At 26.7% G+C, this 15,734-nt stretch overlaps 4 long non-coding RNA genes across 4 annotated transcripts; all 4 read right to left on the bottom strand.

Moving 5' to 3' along the window:
* Window positions 1-551: 551 nt before the first annotated feature.
* LOC126851082 (uncharacterized) lies at window positions 552-1,516 on the bottom strand. Its single transcript, XR_007687632.1, has 2 exons — window positions 1,367-1,516; window positions 552-888 (listed from the first exon to the last, which is right to left on the bottom strand). It is a non-coding gene; the product is annotated as an uncharacterized LOC126851082 (long non-coding RNA).
* A 1,191-nt stretch (window positions 1,517-2,707) lies between these two features.
* Window positions 2,708-3,897, bottom strand: LOC126851088 (uncharacterized). The gene is made up of 2 exons (XR_007687639.1): window positions 3,764-3,897; window positions 2,708-3,330 (listed from the first exon to the last, which is right to left on the bottom strand). It is a non-coding gene; the product is annotated as an uncharacterized LOC126851088 (long non-coding RNA).
* Window positions 3,898-5,659: 1,762 nt separating this feature from the next.
* LOC126851084 (uncharacterized) lies at window positions 5,660-6,774 on the bottom strand. Its single transcript, XR_007687634.1, has 2 exons — window positions 6,628-6,774; window positions 5,660-6,146 (listed from the first exon to the last, which is right to left on the bottom strand). It is a non-coding gene; the product is annotated as an uncharacterized LOC126851084 (long non-coding RNA).
* A 2,471-nt stretch (window positions 6,775-9,245) lies between these two features.
* On the bottom strand, window positions 9,246-10,804 carry LOC126851083 (uncharacterized). Its single transcript, XR_007687633.1, has 2 exons — window positions 10,647-10,804; window positions 9,246-9,516 (listed from the first exon to the last, which is right to left on the bottom strand). It is a non-coding gene; the product is annotated as an uncharacterized LOC126851083 (long non-coding RNA).
* Window positions 10,805-15,734: the final 4,930 nt, after the last annotated feature.

Here is a 15,734-nt window from a genome sequence, read left to right as displayed (position 1 = left end):
ATCTACAATTAATTGTGAATAATGATAATTACAAATTTAAAACATTATGAAATGATATAAAAGAAATGTGCAATTATTATAAAACACATTTACAAAGTATTGACAATATATGTCTACACAGTAGACTTTTCGTCTATTTAAAGATATAGATTTATATTTTAAATAAACTTTTTAAATAAATTTCTAGCATTTTTTAAAATTATTGGTACTAAGATTAAAGTTCACTTGCAAAATATTTAGTTAAATCGCAATCATTTCAACTTGCACTGCTATAAGTTAGGCTGTTTTTATTGTGACAGAATGTATGTCATATAGAAGTTCTATTAGTTTTTAATGAAAGTCTATTCAAAAAATCAAAGTCTTTGTGTCCAACAATGGAGGAATAATATGTACTCACAATTGATTGTTTAATGATGAAAGATGTTAAGGATTGCTTGTTCAATCTGTCTATGAAATGTTACTGCTAGATTTTAAAAATTGGGTATACACATGAACTATTATGTTGCGGTATAAAAAATATCATTGCAACTGAAAGTCAAATTAAAACTCTGTTTTATAATAAAACTAACAATTTTTAATTTCTGCCAGATAAATATTAATGTATAATATTTATTAATACAAAATATATTTTGATGTATAATAAAACAATAATCGCATATTATATTTTGTATATCCGACACCAAAAGTATTATTTTGTTAATTTTTTACAATATTGATAATTTATTATAGGACATTTGTGCGATAACTAAAGTTTGCCGAATATTTTGTGCCATAAATTGTTATAAACATAATCTTCTTGTGCCAAGTCATTTTAACTGCATTTTAGCCTCCTGGAAACCAAGGCCCAAGTAATTCAGATACTTCCAAACATAACTGAAGAAAAGGTTGCTGAAATAGAAAGAAATAAAATTTAATTTTCTATTTTATCTGATATAATGTATGTAAATATTAAAATATATAATATTAATATATTATATTATTAATATTATTAATATTATATATATATATATATATATATATATACATAATATTATTATATATTTTATTTTATAAAATATAAAAATATTATAATAATACAATATAAATATTTTATTACTAAAATATTATGTATACTAATAATTTTTATATAAAATCTCTTACAAATAAATAATAAGATTACTATTAATATTTTATAGTATTCTTATACAAATTATTTAATATACACTTATTACATTTTATTATAATTATAATATTTATAATTTTAACAACAAAATATCAGAGTTACTTGTAATAAGAATGTATTAATTAATTATAATTAAAAATACAAATATAAATATTAAAAAAATAAAAGACATAATTATACATATTAAAAATGAAAGATTTATACCAATTTTATTTTCCATAGCTCTTCATGGTTAGTTTTAGGACTACCTGATGGTGCAGCTATGACATTGGAGATCAAGACAACTGCAACGGCAGCAAACAGAAATATATATTTTACAGTATTCATTGCTGCATACTGATCAAAAATTTTCGAATTTTGATGTTACATTTTCATAGTGACTTAATTTATACCTTAAAAAGTCGTGATTTGGACATCATAAACATTATCTAATTCGGATAATTCTAACATTTATTAAGATATTATTTGCACGTAAGTCGAAGCACATAAAATTTTATTTGCACATTACTTTTTAAAACTCAAGATAAAGTAAGATTTATTATTGAATATAAAATTGATTATAGGAAATAAATATGATATTTTAGTGTTGTACTTGGATAATACATTTTTTACGCACAATCACATTTTATAAAATCGTGCGAAAACTTGTTCTTTTATTTTACATAAGAACTGGCTCTCATTATTTTTTTTCTAAATGATTTCTAGTATAATTGAATTGAAATAACCCCTCCACATAATATAGTAATCTTATTATTCAAGATAAGTTGTGTTTTTAATATTTTTTGCAAACAGTCACGTATAAGAAATCGTGTAAAAAATATGTTTTATTTAATATATAAAATAAAAAAAAAAAAATTTCCATCATATTATGTTTAAATATATATAGATACTATATACTTTTAATTAATAAAATATACCGTATTATAAGAGACTTATAAAGTATAATAAACTATTATTATATAATTAATTAAATAATAATATATATTAAATATATTTAATAATAATAATTAATATATATAAATAATAATATACAATAAATATATTTATTAATATTATATTTATTAACAAACCAGTTTATTTAGATTTATTTTATTTATTTATTTTAGAAATACCTAATATTCTTGCAGAAATTAAAACTATTCCTAATATAGCAACTAGACCTGAGCTTCAAATCTTCTGGCTAATTGATTTAACGCATGTGCATCACAGCAAGTAAATAATTCAAAACAATGCAGAAATAAGGTTGGGGAAGAGATGCTTCGAAGTATTTGTGATTGACCAATCAGGATAAAAAGATCAAAGATTTTATTATCTAGATTCGTTAATGCAATGTTTTGAAACATTTCTAGTGTCTTTTCAACTGCAACCTGAATCAATAAATTATTATAAATTATTTTTGTGTCTCTATAACTTGCTGATGAGTTCTGCTGACAATAAATTAATATTACTAACATATGAATGCTTTAAGTGACATACAATATTTTAAATAAAATTTTGTGCGATTACTCGATAATTAGGAATTAATATCAATTATACCAACAAAACACATTTACATAGCATGTTTATTAATACAAAATATATATAAATATAAATATATTTTGATATATAATTATAAAATATAAACATGTAATTGCATATTACACAATTTTGATATCAAGAATATTACTTTGTATTTTTTATAATATCATAGATAATATTTTTATTCTCAAAAATTCTAATATATATATATATTGTGGCCAAATACATATTGTGGCACTTATTATTATTATTCCACAATCACTTAAACTTTTTTATGCTGTGGCTCATCTTGAATGCATTTTAATTTTAAATATTATAATCCTTCTAGTGCAAGTAATGCCGCAAGCGGAGCAGGAATCAAACCGGAATTCATAATATATTTAAATAAGGAAATAATAATATAATTAAGAATATTTATCAAGATTCTATGCAATATCCTACGTAATATTCTTAGCGGATGAATAAAGAGAGAGAGTAGAAAAGTAAAAATATATCTTGATGATACGAGGAATATCCTAAGTAATGTTCCTACTGGATCAAGAAGGAAAGAGAGTAAAAAAGTACACATACTCCACGAAAATGTAAGAAATGTCCCAAATGATCTCTACCGCATCAAGAAAGAAAGAGAATAATAAAGTAAATATACTTTTCTGAAATGCAAGAAAATAAATAAAATTTTATTTTTTACTTTGTTTACATATATTAAAATATATAATAGATATTGTGCAATTATATACAGTATTTTATTACTAATACAAAATAATAACAATTACAAAATTTTTCATGAATTTTTAAGAATTTTCTTATAAATAAATAAAAAACTTATTGTTAACGTTTTATATACTGTTTCTAAAATAAATTATTTTACATATACATAATACAATTATTAAATATATAAGTTCTGACAAAAACATCAAAGGAAATGTAAAACTATATATGTTTCTTATGATGTTATGTAATTATATATCGAGAAATATAAGTTATTTGTAAGAAATTATATTAATTATCAATAATCAAATGCATAAATATATATATTAACAAATATAAAAAAACAAAAATGTATATTGAACAGAATTTTTATACCTTAGATGGTGAAAGCGATTCAGTGTTCGCCTTAGTTAATGGATTAGCTATTACTTCGAAAACCGTAAAAATGGCAACTAATAAAAATATGTATATTATAATTTTCATTGCTGCAAATTTATATGAAGAGCTGATCCAAAATTTTTGAATTTTAGTATCCTATCTTCATGATACCTCAATTTATATAGCAAAAAATCGTGATCTTAATATCAAAACATTATCGAATCCGTTAAATTCCAACATTTATAAAAACCATTAAATTTTATGTGATATTATTTTTTGAAATTCAAGATAAAGTGTATTTTATTGTTAAATTTATATAACTATTTGAAAGAAATAAACATGAAGAAAACAACATTTTTAAGATTATTTGAATAAACACTGCATTAATCACTTATAATAAATTGTGCAAAAATATTTTTTTATTTTATAAAAAATAAAAAATGAGTTAATACATTATCTGAATTCTAGAAAAAAAAATATTTAAAATAAAAAACAATAAAATTATAATGAAAGATTAACAATGTGAGGTGTATAAATTATTATTTTCACGCGTCAGAGAGTAAAATGGCAATTCAAATTCAAGCAATGATAAATTTTAATTGTATTTTGCAAAAAAATATTAGTTATTTATATTATTTATATTATAAACAAAATTTAACTTAAAGTTTAATTTCAAAGATGCTTTACAATAAAACATAATAAATAGTATCTATATGTATGATTATGCATATCAAATTTTTAAAATTTACTAGCAAAATTGATGCCACATACAGATTGGATAGATAATCGATAACACTCATCTTCCGTTTTCGAACAAACAATTATAGACAATTTGAGAAAACATCGCAGATGGTTTCTTATGTACAGATTGCAATTAAATAAAAATAACGAAGCAACACGAGTAATCTCGTTAGTAAGCTAAAAAACTCGTATCTCGTCCATCTTGAATTCAATCATAATGTTATTTTTAATAATTCCTATGTGATCATGTATGGTGTACTATTTCGAACGCGTCAGACTTTAATTTTTTGCATAAATTTCTGCCAAATAATTTATATAATAAAAAGTTTATATAATAAAAAATATTAAATTAAATTTTGCAATAATTCGAAAAAAGGGATTAATATCAATCACAAAAGATATTTGCATACCATGGAAATTTATTAATACAAAATATATTTTAAGGCTAGGAAGAAAGTAATACGGATTTTTTCGTAAAAAATATGTATTAAGAAAAAATAATTAGAACATGTTTTTTAATTAAAATAATAATTATCGTTTAAATCTATTATTTTTCGCCATTTTTTAGATAGAGATTGGATTTCGTGTTGGTAAAAGGCTGGTCGCTTGATCGCGAAGAATTCTTCGATTCGCTTCTCGATTTTGCATTTTAAAAGCAATGTTCTTTCAGGCCGTGCTGCATTAATCAAAGTAGATAATAATCTGAAGGCGAAACTGATAAGGAGACAAGATACAGGAGGACTTCCCAGACTTATCAAAGTGTTTACGGTGGTTGCAGCAATAAAGTTGGGAGTGTTAAAGGACGATCTTAAGTCGGTTTGAGACACTTTTCTTTATTTCCCTTGTTTATATTAATGCTAGCAAACAAGTTAAAAGTCTTGTGATCTATTTTAAGCTGTTTTGCAAGTTCACAGTTGTTGATTGTGCCGAATCTTTCAACAACATCTCCGAATCTTCTGTTTCCATCTTCATTGGCCGTCAAGGCGCAATTTGTCTTCGAGAAAAAAATTTCCACTTCTGGAGCGTCTAAATTTCTCTCCATATGACTCGCAAATTAATCGTCTATTTTTGGCAGCGTTTTTATTCGAATTTCGAAAAACAGGCGGACGATGCACTTTATCTGGCATTTTCTCGAATCAAAATAAACATATGTATGACAGATAAGAAGATTTATTTTGCAGTAATTTTAAGATAGAATAGATTCAAAAAAACAAAAGTTATTAACAAAAATTATTACAGATTATGTTATATCCGTCATATATATCTCGTATATATCGTCATCTAATCGTGACAGGATTACTATTTCACTAGCTTAATATAATAATAAAATAACATAATTACATATTATATTTGACATAAATTTAATAGCAAAAATATTATTTTATGAAATTTCTTGTACAATATTATAGACATTATATTACTAGCAATAAATACTAGCAATAATTGAAAATTTTGTTGAATATATTATAATCATTTGCGGCATAATCTTTTTATGCCGTAGCTTATTTTAAACGCATTTTAATCTTGAATATTATAATGATAATAAGGAACTAAGCAGAGTCCAAATCGGATGCGTAAAACAATAGATTTCTGTCATTATTTTTATAAAAGAGTCTATCATTTCTTTTAATATATCTCTCTGAAATACAAGAAAATACATAATTACTTTCTGAAATAGAAGAAAATATATAACTTTAATTTTTTATTTTGTTTGTTTACATATATTTATTAAAATACATATAAAAAATATTGCAATTATACAGTATAGTCTTTATTATTAACACATTAACAATAAGTATAAAATAAATTTTTTTAAGAATTCTGTTACACAGAAAAAATAAAACTTACTGTTGTCATTTAATTCTGTTTCTATGAATTATTTTATATACATGTACAATCTAGTTATCGCGTATATCTAATTTTTAAGGAACATATCAAAAAATATAATATTTTGAATATTGTTAATGTGTCAATTTGTTTTATGATATTATGTAAATATATATAGAAAGATCATAGTTATTTGTAAAAACAAATTATATATATATATTAATCATCAATAATTAAAAATATAAATATTAACAAGTATAAAAATGAAAATTATATATTAAATAATTTTATACCTTAGATCTTGAGAGCGAAGTAGAATTTATTTCAGCTGATGGAGCAGCCATAACATCGGAAATCAATACAACCGTAAAAACGGCAATTAACAGAAATAGATATATTTTAGTATTCATCGCTGCAAACTTATGAAGGTTGAATCCAAACTTTTGAATTCTAATATCAAGTCTTCATAATATCTCAATTTATATAACAAAAAAAACGTGATTTGGACATCATAAATGTTATCTAATCCAACATGTTTTGATTTATTTAAACAATTTTATTTTATTTAAACATTACTTTTTGAAACTTAAGATAAAATAGCTTATTATATATGAATATAAAATTGCTTAGAAGAAATAAACACAATGGTTTTAGTGTTTCTAGTGAATATTACAATTCTTTGCGTATAGTCACGTATAAGAAATACAAAATATATATTTTATTTGATATAGGAAGTAAAATTATTCTATTATACTATCTTTTAAATTTTAGTTGAAATTATTTTTTATTAAAAAAGAACACATCAAAAACATTATAAGATTAGCAATGTAACATGTATATATCGGATTCATAAAAATCGATTAATTCAATTAATCGTTTAATCAGTTAAAAACGCATTTATTGGTTAAAATCGGTTAACCCGTAATCGGTTAGAGTGATTGCTATTATTCGATTAATATTTAAATTGATTTATCGTTATATGTTAATCGATTATTCCGGTCAATTAATATATTTTTTTTTGTTTTTCAAGATTTTTTTTCTGATCAATTGTCACTTTTGTTATGTCTAACCGAATTAAACAAATAATGTCTTCGTACTTTATAATTCTAAATAATTCCAAAAGCATCTTTAACTTTTGTACAGAATTGTGAAACAAGTTTTATCACTTGTATTTTATTTTGCCATTAAAATTAATGACAAAAATATCATATTATACAGAAACAAATTATATAGAAAATTGCTAGTTACATTAGCATCAGTTTAATTACTAAACTATGTTAATTACTAAAGTATACTTAATTCTCACATTCCCAAAAAGCCTGTATCAAATGTAGACTCAATTAAAATAATTTAAAATAATCAATTCATTTAAAATAATCAAAATCTTATAAGAAGATTAAAAATTGTTGTGTATGTACAAAACAATGAATGCATTAATTGAATATATAAGTTTTAAATTGATACTTCTTTCTTTTTTGTGTAGACACTCTACACTACACTGTACAGTTACATATCATTATAAAATTTTAATGAAAATAATAAGTAATGAAAAAAAAATTATTTAATTAATGATTAATCAGTTTCAGCGATTAATCGTTAAATAATTAAAAACTGTATTAATTGATTAACCGTTTAGTCAAATATTAAACATTCCTTTAATTACAAGCGGTTAACCGATTTTCCATTAATCGACTAATCGGTTACAATCATGAGCCCTAGTATTTTTGTATAATAAGAGATTAATAGATACAGATTATTAATAATATATATTTATTAATATATTATTATTTTATATGTACACATATTTAAATTATTATTAATATGTATATATATATACACACATAACAGTATATTTTATTCTCTGACATTATTTTTATTTATATATATGTATAAATATATATATATATATATATATATATATATATATATATTTCTTAGCAACAAAGGTATCATCTAAGCAAGCGGTGACTATATGTATATATACATATATATATATATATATATATATATATACATATATATTGTTGTGCTGAATGGGCTAGTTATTTTTATTTTTCGTCATTTTTAAAAAATATAACAATATACATTTATAACACAAAAAGATAGATCATTCGGTTATTCAATAATTACTCATGAAGGTAGATTAGGTAAATCTATTCGATCGATCGACTAACAATAAATATGAATATATATTTAAGTTGATATGTCTTAAGTTAATCTTTGAATTAAAATTATACATAGCCTACATGTTTTTTAATAAAAATATTAGATATTATTATTGATAAATTATATTACTTTGCGTAAATTCAGAAACATTTTAATTTAATTTTTTTGGAGAATTGAGTATTGAATGACATGGTGATGGTTCAATTTTAAGTGACCGAGATTCAACCTTTAAGTTACGAATTATCATTTTACTTGTGTATTCCGAGGTTACTTTTATTCAATTGTGAAAAAAAAACCATTTACGATTGTCTTGCAGATTGCTCATAATTAATTATTTAATGACAAAAAACTGCTTATAATTGACTATTTGCCTATGACAAAGTTTTACTACATAAAGTTTTACTACACTTTAATAATTTAATTTACGGTATAAATAATAATATATATTCAGAATCTACTATGTTTTATTGTAATATGTCGTTATAATTAAATGTCAAATTAAAACTTTTTTACAATATATTTTTACAATATAAATGAGAATGATTTTTCTGCAAAATACAGTTATGATTTATTAAGTTAATATTGCTAACATCTAAATAATGATTTAGATTATAAACAATATTCTAAATTAAATTTTGCGATTACTCGATGACAAATCAATCAATTATACCAACAAAATATATTTACATATCATGGATATTTATTAATATAAAATAATTTTATATATAGTAATAAAATACAAACATAATTGCACATTATTTATTTGTTTTACATAATTTTTACATCAAAAATATCTTTTTGTTTTTTATAATCATAGATAATATTACCATTATATATATTATGCCACAATTGTTTAAGCACAACCTTTTAACGCCGTAGTTCATCTTAAGTGTATTCTATGGAAATAATGAAAAGAATGAAATTATTGCACTAATTATTTTCTTTATTATTGTATTGATTGGTGCAAATGCAGGTATGCTGTTAAGGAACTTCAAAAATTCTGCCATAATGTCCCTCTGAAATGCAAGAAAATAAATAAAGTTTAATTTTTTACTTTATTTGTTTACATATTTAAATCTGTTTACACATTTAAATATATTATAGACATTGCGATTATATGTATATCAGTACATCATACTGACGCACTGTTTACAAAATAATATTTTATGTAAGAAATCTCTTACTCATAAGTACTTTTATTCAGAAATCAACCTGTGGTAAGCTTGCAAAATAAAAAAAAAAAATAAAAAAACAAGAAAAATTTTTATTATACACAAAAGTTACTTATATATATATATATATTATTTTTTGATGTAATCGTTGTTCGAGGTCTTTGTCATAGCGTGGCATAAGCTTTTATATACTCTCGTGTAAATATGATGCTGTCAAACAAATCTCAGCTAACTTCTAGCACTCCTTGGCATTCTCGAATTGCTGCATTTTTTAGCCACACTTTCGTGCGTGTGAATAGACAAAATTTACTTGGTACAAGACTATAGGCTTCATAAATTACATTGAAGCTTTTTCGACTATTTTAGACACTTGACCGAGTGACTTTTATTCGTCCACATGAAAGTACAGCTAAGAACGTAGCAATTTAAAAATATCAAAAAGTTGATAAGCAATACTAAAAATTATCTGAGATTTCAGTTTGATGGCATTATGTCTTGATAATGGTATACAAAAGCTTGCGTGTCGCGCTATAACAATTTCAATTAAAATGGCGATTATGTCGAAAATTAATGTATGTACTAATATAAGTAACTTATAATAAAACCTATAATAAAATGTTTTTGCTGTTTCTTGTTTTATCTTGCTTACCGGAGATTGATTTCCAAGTAGCTTTCGTAAATAAAAGATTTACTTTTAGCATTTTATAATATTATAATATTTCTACAAATTATTTTATGTATATACAATATAGTTATATATTAATATATATATATATATATATATATATATATATATATATATAATTTATAACTAAAAGAATATGTATTTGTTTCGTGATATTATGAAAACATACATAAAAGTAATAATTATTTGGAAAGACAAATTATAAATCCGTATATTAATCATTAATAATTAAAAGTACAAATATAAGCAAATATAAAAAAAAAATTGTTAGAGATTTATAGTTTTATACCTTAGATCGTGAGAGTGCAGCAGAGTTTGCTTCAGCTGATGGATCAGCCATAACATCGGAAATCAAGGCAACCGTAAAAACGGCAACTAAGACAAATAGAAATATTTTCGTATTCATCGCTGCAAACTTACAAAGTTTAATTCAAATTTTTGAATTATAATATCACATCTTCATAGTGTCTCAGTTTATATAGCAAAAGAATCGTGATTTGAACATCATAAATATTATCTAATCCAAAATGTTCTGATTTATTTAGATTATTAAATTTTATTTAAACATTATTTTTTTTTTAACTCAAGATAAAGTAGTGCTTATTATCGAATATAAAATTATATTATTGAGTATAAAATTACTTAGAAGAAATAAGCACAATAATTTTAGTGTTACTTGAAAATTGCAATTCTTTGCGTTTGGTCACGTATAAGAAATCATGCAAAAAATATATTTTTTTTTATATAGGAATAAAACGATGTATGTATATAATGTAAATATTTTATATATTATATAAATTTTATCAACTTGAAATATCACAGACAATATCTACCTTTTCATATTTCGTCTTACGATATAATTTTGGATTGAGTATTATGATCAAATGACTATATTAAAAATTTTTTATATTTATATATCTATTTATATATCTTATCTTTTCTTCATAAAGAAAATTATTACCTTATTCATTTTTTATTTCAATACAATGCAATAATAATAAAATAAGTCATTCTTTGAATAAATATAGATAAAATAATACAACTGTGTGCAAAGCATTTTTATAGCATTTTTTTTATCAGTAATAGCTTTTTTTATATTCATTTTATTATCATTTTTACATTCATTTTTATTACGTTATTTTTCACTCGTCACAATTAAAAACAGTTTTATGTTTTTCGTTACACTTGGTTATATTTTTAGTATTTAACATTATACACAGATTTAAAATTTTATATTTTATGTTACACTTTGATTTTGTTTTCAATTTTCATTGCCATATATACATTTATGTATATTTTTATATTATTATATAATTCTTTTTTTGCATGTGTGTTATTAACTATTAGTGTGTTACCAGTTGCAACAAAATATTCAAGTTTTAATAATAATTGTAATTATTATTTAAAAAATGCTAAGACAATGTGAAGAAAAAAGGGCGAACATACTGAGAAACTTTGTCAGAGTTGCAGGAGGCTATAATAAATAGCGGCCGGACTGGAGCTCTGAAAATAAAATGCGATGAAGTAAAGGGTGGCCGGTCGATCTTGTGAGAAAATGGTGGGAGAATCAACATAAGACTGAAAAGGTAGCAAGAAGCGAGGAAGAGAGACGGGATGAGATGTTGTTAGCCCTGAACCTGGACATGAGAATGCCTGGTGATTCTCTGTAGCAATCTTAAACGTAAAGTTGAACCTTCTATCCTATATTCTGCGAACGAGTCAAAGAAGAATCAAAACTTCATGTCATAATGTCAGCTGTGATTTAATTAATTGGCATGCATTTTTGTTCTTCTTGAATTATGTGTATATATTGTCAAGACACAAACGTGAAAATGCGAAATCACGATGTACTAGAATTGAATACATATTTCAACCATAAATTTTAAAGTAAATTTAAATTAAAAAACGATCTGTTAAGATATTGAGAATTAATTAATATTGAACATGGCAGGGCTTAAATCTCGAATGTGTATTTTCTGCAGCGCGTATTTTCTTCTCCAATTAAGTTGCAGCTGGACTTTGTATAAACAGGCTGATTCTGAGATACGATGTGGAGACTACTGAAAAACGTGTAATGACATGTATTTCCGTTGACAATTGAAACCTACTTTTACCGCTCTTGCACATGCACATTTCCGGTAAATTGTATATACGTTCTCCAGTTCCGTGAGTTAACTTCAGTACAACGAATAGTTGGAAAAGAATCTCTCGGAAACGGTGCCGTCAATCTGTCTCGTGCGACTAGTCATCGCTGCACTTGCAAAATGCGTTTTATAGTGGATTCATGATCTCTCTTTCTTTTTTTCTCTTCCTCTTTTTCTTCTTCTTCTTCTCTTATAAACGGATGCGGATAAAATAGCTTTCAATTTGAGAGACGCAACAGCTGATTGCTCTAAACGCTAACTCAGGAATGCTTGGAGAACGAGTTGCAGATAGCTAATAGGTCAATAAAATCGTGCGCAAGGTGAAACGTGATTGAATTTCCGATGTTACCGGAAACTTCACGATCGTGTTCGCGCGAGAAAGCGCGATACGCAAATGCGTGTGCTTGAAGTCGACATGGCGAGGGAGAGCTATGTCACTATAGTAGCTACATCCTTCTATCATCAGAGAAATGGCTGCGATTTAATTGCCTCCGACGCTTATCTTCTTGAAATCCTTACAATATACTTTGAATTTAAGAATCATCTAATGCATCTATCGCTTGCCAAACAATTCCTCAAGCACATCCTCGACTCGCAGCGAGTGCAAATATTTCGATTCTTGATTGCACATATGTAATGATACGTCATGGAGATGAAGCGCGTATATTATGAGGCCGTATAGATACCATCGCCTATCATCTATGTTTAAACTCTCATAACTTGATTATACAGGTTTGCGATTCTGCATTCGATTAGTATTTCATAATATGAGTTGGATAAATACGATTAATCGTTGGATTAATTTTTATTCTAAGTACACGTCGTCAAAGACGTTTTATTACTTATAAATCATCCATTCGATTAGGTATATAATGATTATATGATGGTATAAAATTTTTTTTCTTCTTATAACTGTAAATTGTTTTATTCGCTCGTCCAGATTGAGCACGTAAACATGCGGAGAAGACAAAAACGCGTGCTCGATGCGGAGAAGCCAAACAATTACTACAAAAAGATGTAATAACAGGGCCATGTATTCTATTTGGCTTGATTGACTAATTAAAGAGTGTCGCGGCAAATAACGGACGATTAATCTCGACGTCGGGATAAAAGACCGTTCGCGAAAATCTTCGCAGCGATGAAACAGAACTCGAATCCGCTAGCCCAGTCGGTTCACGTAATGGATTAAACCGCTCGTAAATCCCGTAACGGTTCCTTGCGTTACCCCGCGTGAAATTATGTCGTCGACGACATTACGGAATGCCGATTGCGCAAGAACAATTAAGTTCGTTAAGACGAGGAGCGAACGATGAGCGCGAGAAAGTGACGAAAATAACGGTCTGCGCGCTCTAATCCATTTATTCCTTTATCGAAGCTCGATTTTTACGTCACAAGAATTATGTCACTTTACGATTACGCATTCTTCATTATTATTCGATCGGCGAAAATCGCAATTTTGCAACAGTTAAAGCAATTCTACGTAAGCTATTTTAACGTGCTGCAAAAATATAAAAAATAACTAGAGAACTAGAGATGAATTTTTGCGAGAATTGCGAGAACTAGATTTTGTAACAGATTTAGCAAGTTTAAGGAATCGCATTGTCTAGAAACAGCGCGGAACTTTTTGTCGCCTTGAAGATATCGTTTCGAGCAATTTCTCTCTTTGTGAGAAAATGATTTCCATCCGTAACCTTCATACGTTAGAGGCAGACAGAGAAAGAAAGACCGCAGTTTTATATTATCGCCACATCATGTGCTTTTTTGCACAGCAACATTGCCCGATTGTCCATGTGCCAGTAACGCCGAGTATTATTTAAAGCGGCTTCCTGCGAGTTCCACTTTGCGTGAAAGGAAGAATCATTACTTGCGGTTCTCTCTCTCTCTCTCTCTCTCTCTCTCTTTCGAGCTACTGCCGACATGATTCTAAACCCCATATTGACCCAGACCGCGTGAGCTGAATGCGCTCTATCCTCGGGATCATTCATGGGCAAAGACATGTTAATCCCTCGGATTATTACGCGAGAGTTTGCCGAGCGTATGAGCAAGAATATTATTTTTGAAGGAATAATCTCAGAGATGCGAAACGAAAGAACTCTAAAGAAATTTTAAAAAAAGCGGGAAGAGAATTAGAGTTGACAGAAGATAATTCAACTATTGATAGAGCTGTCAAAGTGGGATGTCGGCATGGTAAATCCGGCCGGAATAAAATATCGGTCATGGATGCCGAAAGACGCATCGATCTTTTCGCGAGGAATTTTGCGAAACCGGAACGCCAGGTTGCGCGCTTGCGTGGAGAGGATTCAAGCCCCGAAGGGATTCTTGTACGACCTGATATCCCTTCTCTCCCGCCCTTGCCCGTTCATTCCCGGGTGCTTCGACTTCTCGACTCCTGGCAACTGCACGCTGCAGCAGCATTCATGCATTCTGTACATATCACATTGTTCTACGATTGTACTGCTCCTTATCAAGATATGATATCGCTCGTTGAAGGCTACTATCTGTAATTGCGCGTAATATTTAAAAAAAAATAATAAATAAATAATCTTATAAATATAAATAAAAAATAATTCTTATAAAAATATTTTAAACAGAATCTATAAAGAATAAGAAGAAATAATCACGATTTACTGTAATCTCGACTGAGAAAGTAAATATCACTATTATCGTGACGTAGCATAGAGATCAAAAGTATTAAATTCATGAGAATCGATAAGATTATAATTTATATTGCAATTTAGCGTCATTGTAACTTTGTTCTCATCAATTGAAGGATTATGGACCGGATTAGACAATTATGATATCATCGGCTCATCGGTCGATTCTCTATCGCTCATCGATCGATAGAGAATCGATTGACATTACATCGAAGGTATACCGTTATCCTGTCATCCACCTGCCCATCACTTTTGGGCATCGACTGACGAGTGCGGCGGGCATGGAAATTGGAACCGTGTCGCCGGAAGTGAGGCTTCCAATAATGACGAGCACACATAAGGCGAGGAGGCACAATCCCTTTGCTGGGACGGCAAACTCGTTATTTTGACACTTGATGTGCAATAATTATCAGTAAGCCAATTAATAGAACTGGAATACGAATACTTAGGCTGGGGTCAGGTCATCGATCGATGAGAGATTATTGATATCGGAAACCGCGTTACTACGTGACTACTCTGTGAAGTAGCTACAATGTCATGGTATTTAAATGGGGCCCAGAAAGCCTGGAACTCCGCTCA

Source organism: Cataglyphis hispanica, chromosome 7 (genome assembly GCF_021464435.1).
Source record: "Cataglyphis hispanica isolate Lineage 1 chromosome 7, ULB_Chis1_1.0, whole genome shotgun sequence".
NCBI lineage: Eukaryota > Metazoa > Arthropoda > Insecta > Hymenoptera > Formicidae > Cataglyphis > Cataglyphis hispanica.
Note: the sequence above shows the minus strand (reverse complement) of the source record. Positions and strands in the feature narration are given on the sequence as shown.